Source organism: Colias croceus, chromosome 1 (genome assembly GCF_905220415.1).
Source record: "Colias croceus chromosome 1, ilColCroc2.1".
NCBI classification, from domain to species: Eukaryota; Metazoa; Arthropoda; class Insecta; order Lepidoptera; family Pieridae; genus Colias; species Colias croceus.
The window spans coordinates 3,184,859-3,192,121 of NC_059537.1; the positions used below are offsets into that span (position 1 = coordinate 3,184,859).

Below are 7,263 nucleotides of genomic sequence, written 5' to 3' on the forward strand. Positions count from 1 at the left end.
TCCCACTCAAATAAAAAAACTACGTAGGTTTACACAACTTGTTTGTATTTTATTTATGTATCGTAAATTTTTTGTTATTATCGTCTAATGCTTAGTTAAAATGATTTTACACCAATTCCATACATTTTGAGGTTAGAATAGGAAAATTGATTTTTCTCCAAAACTATTGGTTTCCTAACTTTCCCCTTTTGGGGGGAGGGTCCCCCCCTCCTCCTCCACCCTCCCCTCCCACAAAAAACCTATAATACGTGCGGCAGTTAACTAAAGAAACCCCGTTACAAGCATTATGGCGCCGGCCACACTTTTTTTTGTAGGTATGTCACTTCCATGTGATTCCATATTCATTGATCAAACGTTACGCTAATAGAAAGCCACTTGGCTAGGGGGGCAGAGACGTTAGAGCGTTTTCACATTGTCCGGTCCGATATCGGATATCGGACGCCGATAGCCGATATCCGATATCGGAGGCTAAGTAAAATGTATGATTTACGTACCTGTCTTTCACATTGTCCGGTCCGATATCGGATATCGGAGCCAACACCGATATTCCCGTGAACTATCGGACGATAATGTTCAGTGTTACCAGCTCAATTTTCGAAAAGGTAGTATACCAACAGCAAAAAAAGCACTAGTTTGTGTATTTTCAGTCATTTCTAGGCGCTAAATGTAAAAAAAAAATCCTTTCATTTACTTTAAACCTTTTTATTAAGAAAACATTCATTTAAGTATTTAAAGGCATTAAAAATACGATTTATACGGGAGCTATTTTAATATCGTCCTATAATATACGGCAATTGGCTGAACTGAAGTAAACAAAAATATATTGTGTTCTTAAATTCAACCGTATCTTCGAAATATTAGTATCTTTTATCTTTATTTACTCATTCTGCCTCGCTCCTCCTCCTACTCGGACTACTGTTGTGCTGTAAGCTGTTTATACTTTATTGTATTGTTGTCATTGAGTCACAGATTTAGTGCTTTGTTTTAGCGCCGATATCAAACCTGTATAATAAATAGCACATCTAAATAATATTAAGTAATTAATAATATCAAATCTTTTTTATATTTTACTTTTCCAGCTGTTTTTGAAGTCGGTTTCTTTATTGTAGTTATTTTTACTGTATGTACAACTACGATCTATCAGTTGATTTTTTTTAAATCAAACCCTTTTTATTGAAAAGAAAATTTACAATACGGCAATTTTGTTTAGTTTTCTCTAAAATTTCAGAATTAGAATGCGGCAACCCTTAGACTAAGGATTGGTCTCCGCGCGCGCGCTACGACTAGATACCGCTCCACCTAAAAACAATAGCTCCGTGAGTGCGGCAACTCAGTTCTGTAGTGTGTGTAAGGCAATTTGTAAGGACGCTAGTGTGTGTGAAGAATTGTACTGCCAGCTACATAAATTTTACCCCATAAATGGGAAATGGGCTATCTTGGAAAGAAGTTTGAAAAATATTTTCATTTCATTTTGGCCTTGCCGGGAATCGAACCCATGAACATGTGACTCAAATCCACTTGCGATGCCACTATACTATCACAAAGGTTTTTTAAAAGTAAAAAAGCAGTAATAAAAAAATAACATATGAGTCAGTTAAACAAGGTTAAACAGAAATAAATTATTGTTATTATCATTTTTTTTATAATATGCGTTAGTACCTAATACTCCTAATAGTATTGAAAAAAAAAAAACATTATGAATAAAATAAGTTCAAATTAAAAGTGTGTTTTTGGGATATGCAGTACGGCAACACTAAATGGCGTCGTATTTTCGTAAACAACATTTTCAAAGTACAGGTGAAATATCGAATAATACGATTATTCCTGATGTTACGTGATCCCAGTGTCTTTCTTATTATTTGTTGTATTTTTTTTAAACAGTTTTATGACACAAACAGGCATTTTACTTCAGGTTTTGTCCAAAATCTTTAGAAACTATCGGTACACCCTCTCCACACAATGCTCGTGACACGACTGGCTCGGGTACGCCGATTTCGGCGTACTTTTAGTTGCCGCATTTTTCGAGTACGCCGGCGGTATCTAGTCGTAGCGTGCGCGGAGACCAATCCATAATCTAAGGCGGCGACCCTAAATTTTGTCAAGAACGCGCGGCGACTTTTGAGCTTGTTTACTATTTTGGTTGTCATGGCTATATTATTATTAGTCTGTGGTACTATGTACATTGCGGAATCTGTGACTGTGAATTAGTTTAGTTTAATTTATTTCTGTTTAAATATTTGCACCCCCAGATATTAGGTAGAATGTACATATTAGCACTATAAAATTGTAATAACAGCACCTACATTTGTAAATGTAATTTGAATTTGTATTTGCTAGTTTCGTCGCTTTAATACTGAGTTGAATTTTTTTTTTATTTTATTTGTATAAGAACATAACAGTCATACATGATTTAATATAAAAAAGTTCTAAAATTCACTACGACCACACAACATGTTCTAATAATAAAAAAAGAAAAACAGCATATAAAAAAACAAGCCTCACAATGAAGTTGAATATTGAAACTAGATTCTGACTCTGCAGAGGGTACAAATCCATACTCCGCAGTCAGCAGATTAAACCGGTTTGAAAAACATCAGTTTATTTATTACTATTTATTTCATTTAAAATAAAGTTTATTTTTTGTAACACAAATGCATCCACTGTTTATTTTAATTCCCAATATATCTACTTTTCCAGTTTCTGGCAACACTCATGTTATCGGGACGATATTATCGGATAATGTGAAAGGGCAAATTGTGTCCGATATCGGATATCGGCTATCGGCTTCCGATATCCGATATCGGATCGGATAATGTGAAAACGCTCTTATTACTCTAAAAATCGAAATCTGACATCTAGAATCGAATGCATTGATTACTTGTGAATAAAAATCATCATAAATTAATAAATTCGATTGACAAATATTTCAAATCCGTATCGATTAATTCACTTTAATCGATGTTTTTAAGCAGGTTACCTCTCTTTGAAGATAAAATTGATAGACGTCAAATGTTGCCTATTAAATTGGCTCGACTATAATATTTCACTTGCATAAGTAAGAAATGCATTTACCAAAAATCGTAAATGATCGAAAACATGATTTTATACATCATTTTTATTTTAATACAGATTATAACACTTTTCGCTAAGGATGGTAACACTTATTTCTTGTGTCTATGGTCATTCGATGGATTTCAAAACGAACAATGTTGTTTATGAAAATTCAAAAAGTACGATACAATTGTGCGTTTGGTATAACAAAATATAGAATGTAGTTCAGTAAGAGAGCGCTGTTAGCATAATGTTCAAGCATCAGCGTCCGCGCCCTTCAGCCTGAGGCGCGCGAAGTCTTCGAAGATTATGTCGTCGTCTTGTTCTTGGCCATTTTCGTTTCTGTAAACAAAATTCGATATTAGTTTACGTGTAGTGTAAGTATAGTGAGGTCTTAGATTACAAAATAAAAGACAGATGGAGCGTTGCCGAACTAAACCGAATGATTTATCGTCATTTTCAATAAAGCTATGTGTGCTGTCATTTCGCCGCTGCACTGTACGTATACGGTGCTTCTGTGTGCGTGTAATGTTACCAGATATTGAAAAATTTCCCAAATTTTTCCCCGACTACGGAAAAAAGAGGGTTATGTTTTTCGAGTTTATGTATGTATGTATAATATTTCTTTGACACGCCCTGCAGTATAAACCGTTGGACCGATTTTGAGTTGTGAGGTTTCATTGCAATCATCTGAATTATTATGTTAGTGGCGGTAGTGACGTAGGCTATACATATACATAAATTAGCAGTCAAGTTTTAATTTTTCTTACCTTCTCGGTAACCTAGCAAAGATGCCAGTCTTGAACCGATGATTGATACATACCTATCACTAAACATAATATGTACAACACCTAATGTATTTAGCTCTAAGGTTAGGTTAAGTTTGATTGGATTTGATTGGACGAATTTGAATTTGAATTTGAATTTTATTTTAATATAATTTCGGGTTAGTGATTTTTTTTTATAATATTACATAAAGTACCTGCCTACTAAAGTTATACATATATGGCCGAAATAATTGTTTTCAATTTTTAATTAAATAAATTACATAAAAAATGCCAGAAATAAAGGCCTAATACAAAAATATCGGTGTCAGGGCTTGGAATAATTATCTCTGCACTGTCGTTGTGTTTGACAGAATGAAAAATATGGCAGAACATTCTTGAATCAGCCTCTTAACCCGTGTAGCGTCCTACGCACAGCGGTTGTAACATTGAAGGTCATCAGTAGAGACGTACAAGTGAATGTTTCCAGTATAAAAAATATTTCTCTATGCCTTAAACATTTATAATTCGAATCGACACGACTCCGAGACAGGAAATACAGACTAAAACAACAAAAAAAAAAAAAAAAAAGTGAATCATTGATTGAGTTGCGTCATCGGCCATAGTTTGTAACGTTCGTCTTGTTCAACGAATATTTGGATTGTGAATTATGCCGAGAGGAATAATTAGATGAGTGATAATTGAGACGTATATTACTGGAAATTTTACGTAGAATACGTTTATGATATTGGTTTTAGGGATATTTGAAGAATACTCAGTGAAAAAGTGTCTCAACTTTTCAGTGCGGAAGACGCAAAATGGCGCTTTTTTTCTTGTTTGTGAATAATGGATATTTGTTATTATTCATAGTGAAATACGTTGTGTTAAATGTGTGAAAATATAAGTGAATGTATTTGGCAATCGTGTAGTGATATGAAAACGTGAATATGATCATTTGATGACTCACCATTATCATGTAAGTGTTAGTATGTAAGCAATTAAAATTAAAACAAAAGAAAATCAATTTTTTATAATTTTATAGAAAAAATATATCGTCATGATTACATTTTTATGCTATAACTAGTTTCTTCCTCTTTCCAAAAATATATCATACATGGCATATAATTATAGAACAATAGGGTAAATAAAATTTTCAAACTCGGTAGTCATAAAAAAGCTAGATTTCGTAAACTACCTCGACATACTTGGGACGCATAACATCTGTGCGTATGACGCTAGACGGGTTAACTTCACAGAGCAAGTAATATAGGAAGAGACGGCACTCAGTACTTCGATTTCGAGCTCACGCACACATATGCATGTATTACTTAGGTTAAGTCTTATATACCAACCTATGAAAAGTTCACGTCAAAAATGATCCACATTGCTGCCAACATTTAAAAGTTGAAGTTGCTAGTGATGTCTCCTTTGAGTACATATTATCGATAAAACTTCATATCGATATCGATAAAATTTTCGATGCTGGGTAACATCACTACTAATTCTCATCCTTATTCAAATTTATAGGAAATTAAAAATAAAACACCAACAATGTAGATCAATAAGTTTATTATAATATGTATAATAATAATTACCTATATATAACATTTTTATATAATATTAAAACTCACTATTATCAGCAAAAATGGATAATTCCATTTGAATTTTGAATTTTACTGAATATCTTTATTTAGGCATGTAGGACCGTCCCGGCTCCGATCGGGTTGACACAGAATAAAAAACATCATAAAATATAGACTATGTTCATCAGGTATCAAAAGAGGGTGTTAATTTTTGATAGACATAAATTTGAACCTCAATGTAATAATAGTTAGGTTTATGTGTGACGATTTAATATGTAGTTAGGTTTGTGTTTAGGTTAGGTTAGGTTAGGTTAGGTTTGGTAACATCAACAACAACAAAATCAACAACAACAACAACAACAACAACAACAACAACAACAACAACGACGACGACGACGACGACGACAGCAAAAACATCAACAACGACAACAACAAACGAGGGCGTTAATTTTTGATAGACATAAATTTGAACCTCAATGTAATAATAGTTAGGTTTATGTGTGACGATTTAATATGTAGTTAGGTTTGTGTTTAGCTTAGGTTAGGTTAGGTTAGGTTACATCAACAACAACAACAACAACAACAACAACAACAACAACAACAAAAACAACGACGACGACGACAACAACAACATCAACAACGACAACAACAAAAGAGGGCGTTAATTTTTGATAGACATAAATTTGAACCTCAATGTAATAATAGTTACGTTTATGTGTGACGATTTAATATGTAGTTAGGTTTGTGTTTAGGTTAGGTTAGGTTAGGTTACATCAACAACAACAACATCAACAACAACAATAACAACAACAACAACAACAACAACGACGGTGTGACGATTTAATATGTAGTTAGGTTTGTGTTTAGGTTAGGTTAGGTTAGGTTAGGTTCGATTTCTAAGAGTACCCGCGGCCCCGGCTAACTGCGCGGCTCGACGGAACACAGTGGGGTTTTAGTCGGTAAGAATCCGACATAACCCTTGGCTCCTTCCCCGGGGGCCGTGGGTATCTTTGGAAGATTTCCCCACTATAAAAAAAAAAGGTTAGGTTAGGTTACATCAACAACCCCCCCATCAGTTCCAAGCCTTGTCGTGGCCGGGGGGGCTCAGTAGCTTGGAGTGCACTCGTGTACTCTGAGTGAAGCTAATTGGACGCGGAGGGGCTGAAAGGCCGGTCTGTCGTCTGACGACACGATTGGTTCGACGGCCAGGGATCCATATAGCTGGCTGGCTGGCTTGAAGGCCGGCTGGCCGGGCTGGCTGGAACCGGCTGGTCACACCGGCTGCCTCGCTGGCTGGCTAGGGGGCCGGCTGGCAGGCTGGCTGAAACCGGCTGCTCCACCGGTTGGCTGGCTGGCTGCTTTGGACGGCGGCTGGCTGGCATGCTGTCACCGGCTGGTTGTCCGGCTGGCTGGCTGGCTGCCTGGATGGCTGGCTAGCTGGCTAGGATCCTCCGGGGGGCCAGGATTGGCTCAGGTGCCGTTGTGGTACGGCGAGGGATGGCGGCTAGTGGTCGCGGCCTGGTAATTTGGCTGGGCAAAACGGGGTTGGAAGGTCGATCGGGGCTCGTTTGGGTCTCGTTCCGACCGACTGGCAGGGGGCTGCGCTTTGCGGCGATGGATGGCGGCCAGAGGCCGCGCGCGTTGTTTTTTGTTGGTAGTCTAACTACCAACAAAACAGGGGGCGGGATCCCGACGCGTCACTTTTGTGACACGCGGTGACTCCTGAAGGTGGGTGTAGGGCGGCGGCTGTCCTGAGACAGCCGTCTGCCAACTCGTAATCCGGTCCGTGGGGCCGGACCGAGGGCCGCCACTTCTGGTGTGAGGTGGGGGCTGCGAGGGAAACCTCTATAAAAGTGCGCCGGAGG

At 37.4% G+C, this 7,263-nt stretch overlaps 1 long non-coding RNA gene across 1 annotated transcript; it reads right to left on the bottom strand.

Annotated features, from left to right (window-relative positions):
* Nucleotides 1-3,097: 3,097 nt before the first annotated feature.
* LOC123697168 lies at nt 3,098-4,027 on the bottom strand. The gene is made up of 2 exons (XR_006752201.1): nt 3,822-4,027; nt 3,098-3,393 (listed from the first exon to the last, which is right to left on the bottom strand). It is a non-coding gene; the product is annotated as an uncharacterized LOC123697168 (long non-coding RNA).
* Nucleotides 4,028-7,263: the final 3,236 nt, after the last annotated feature.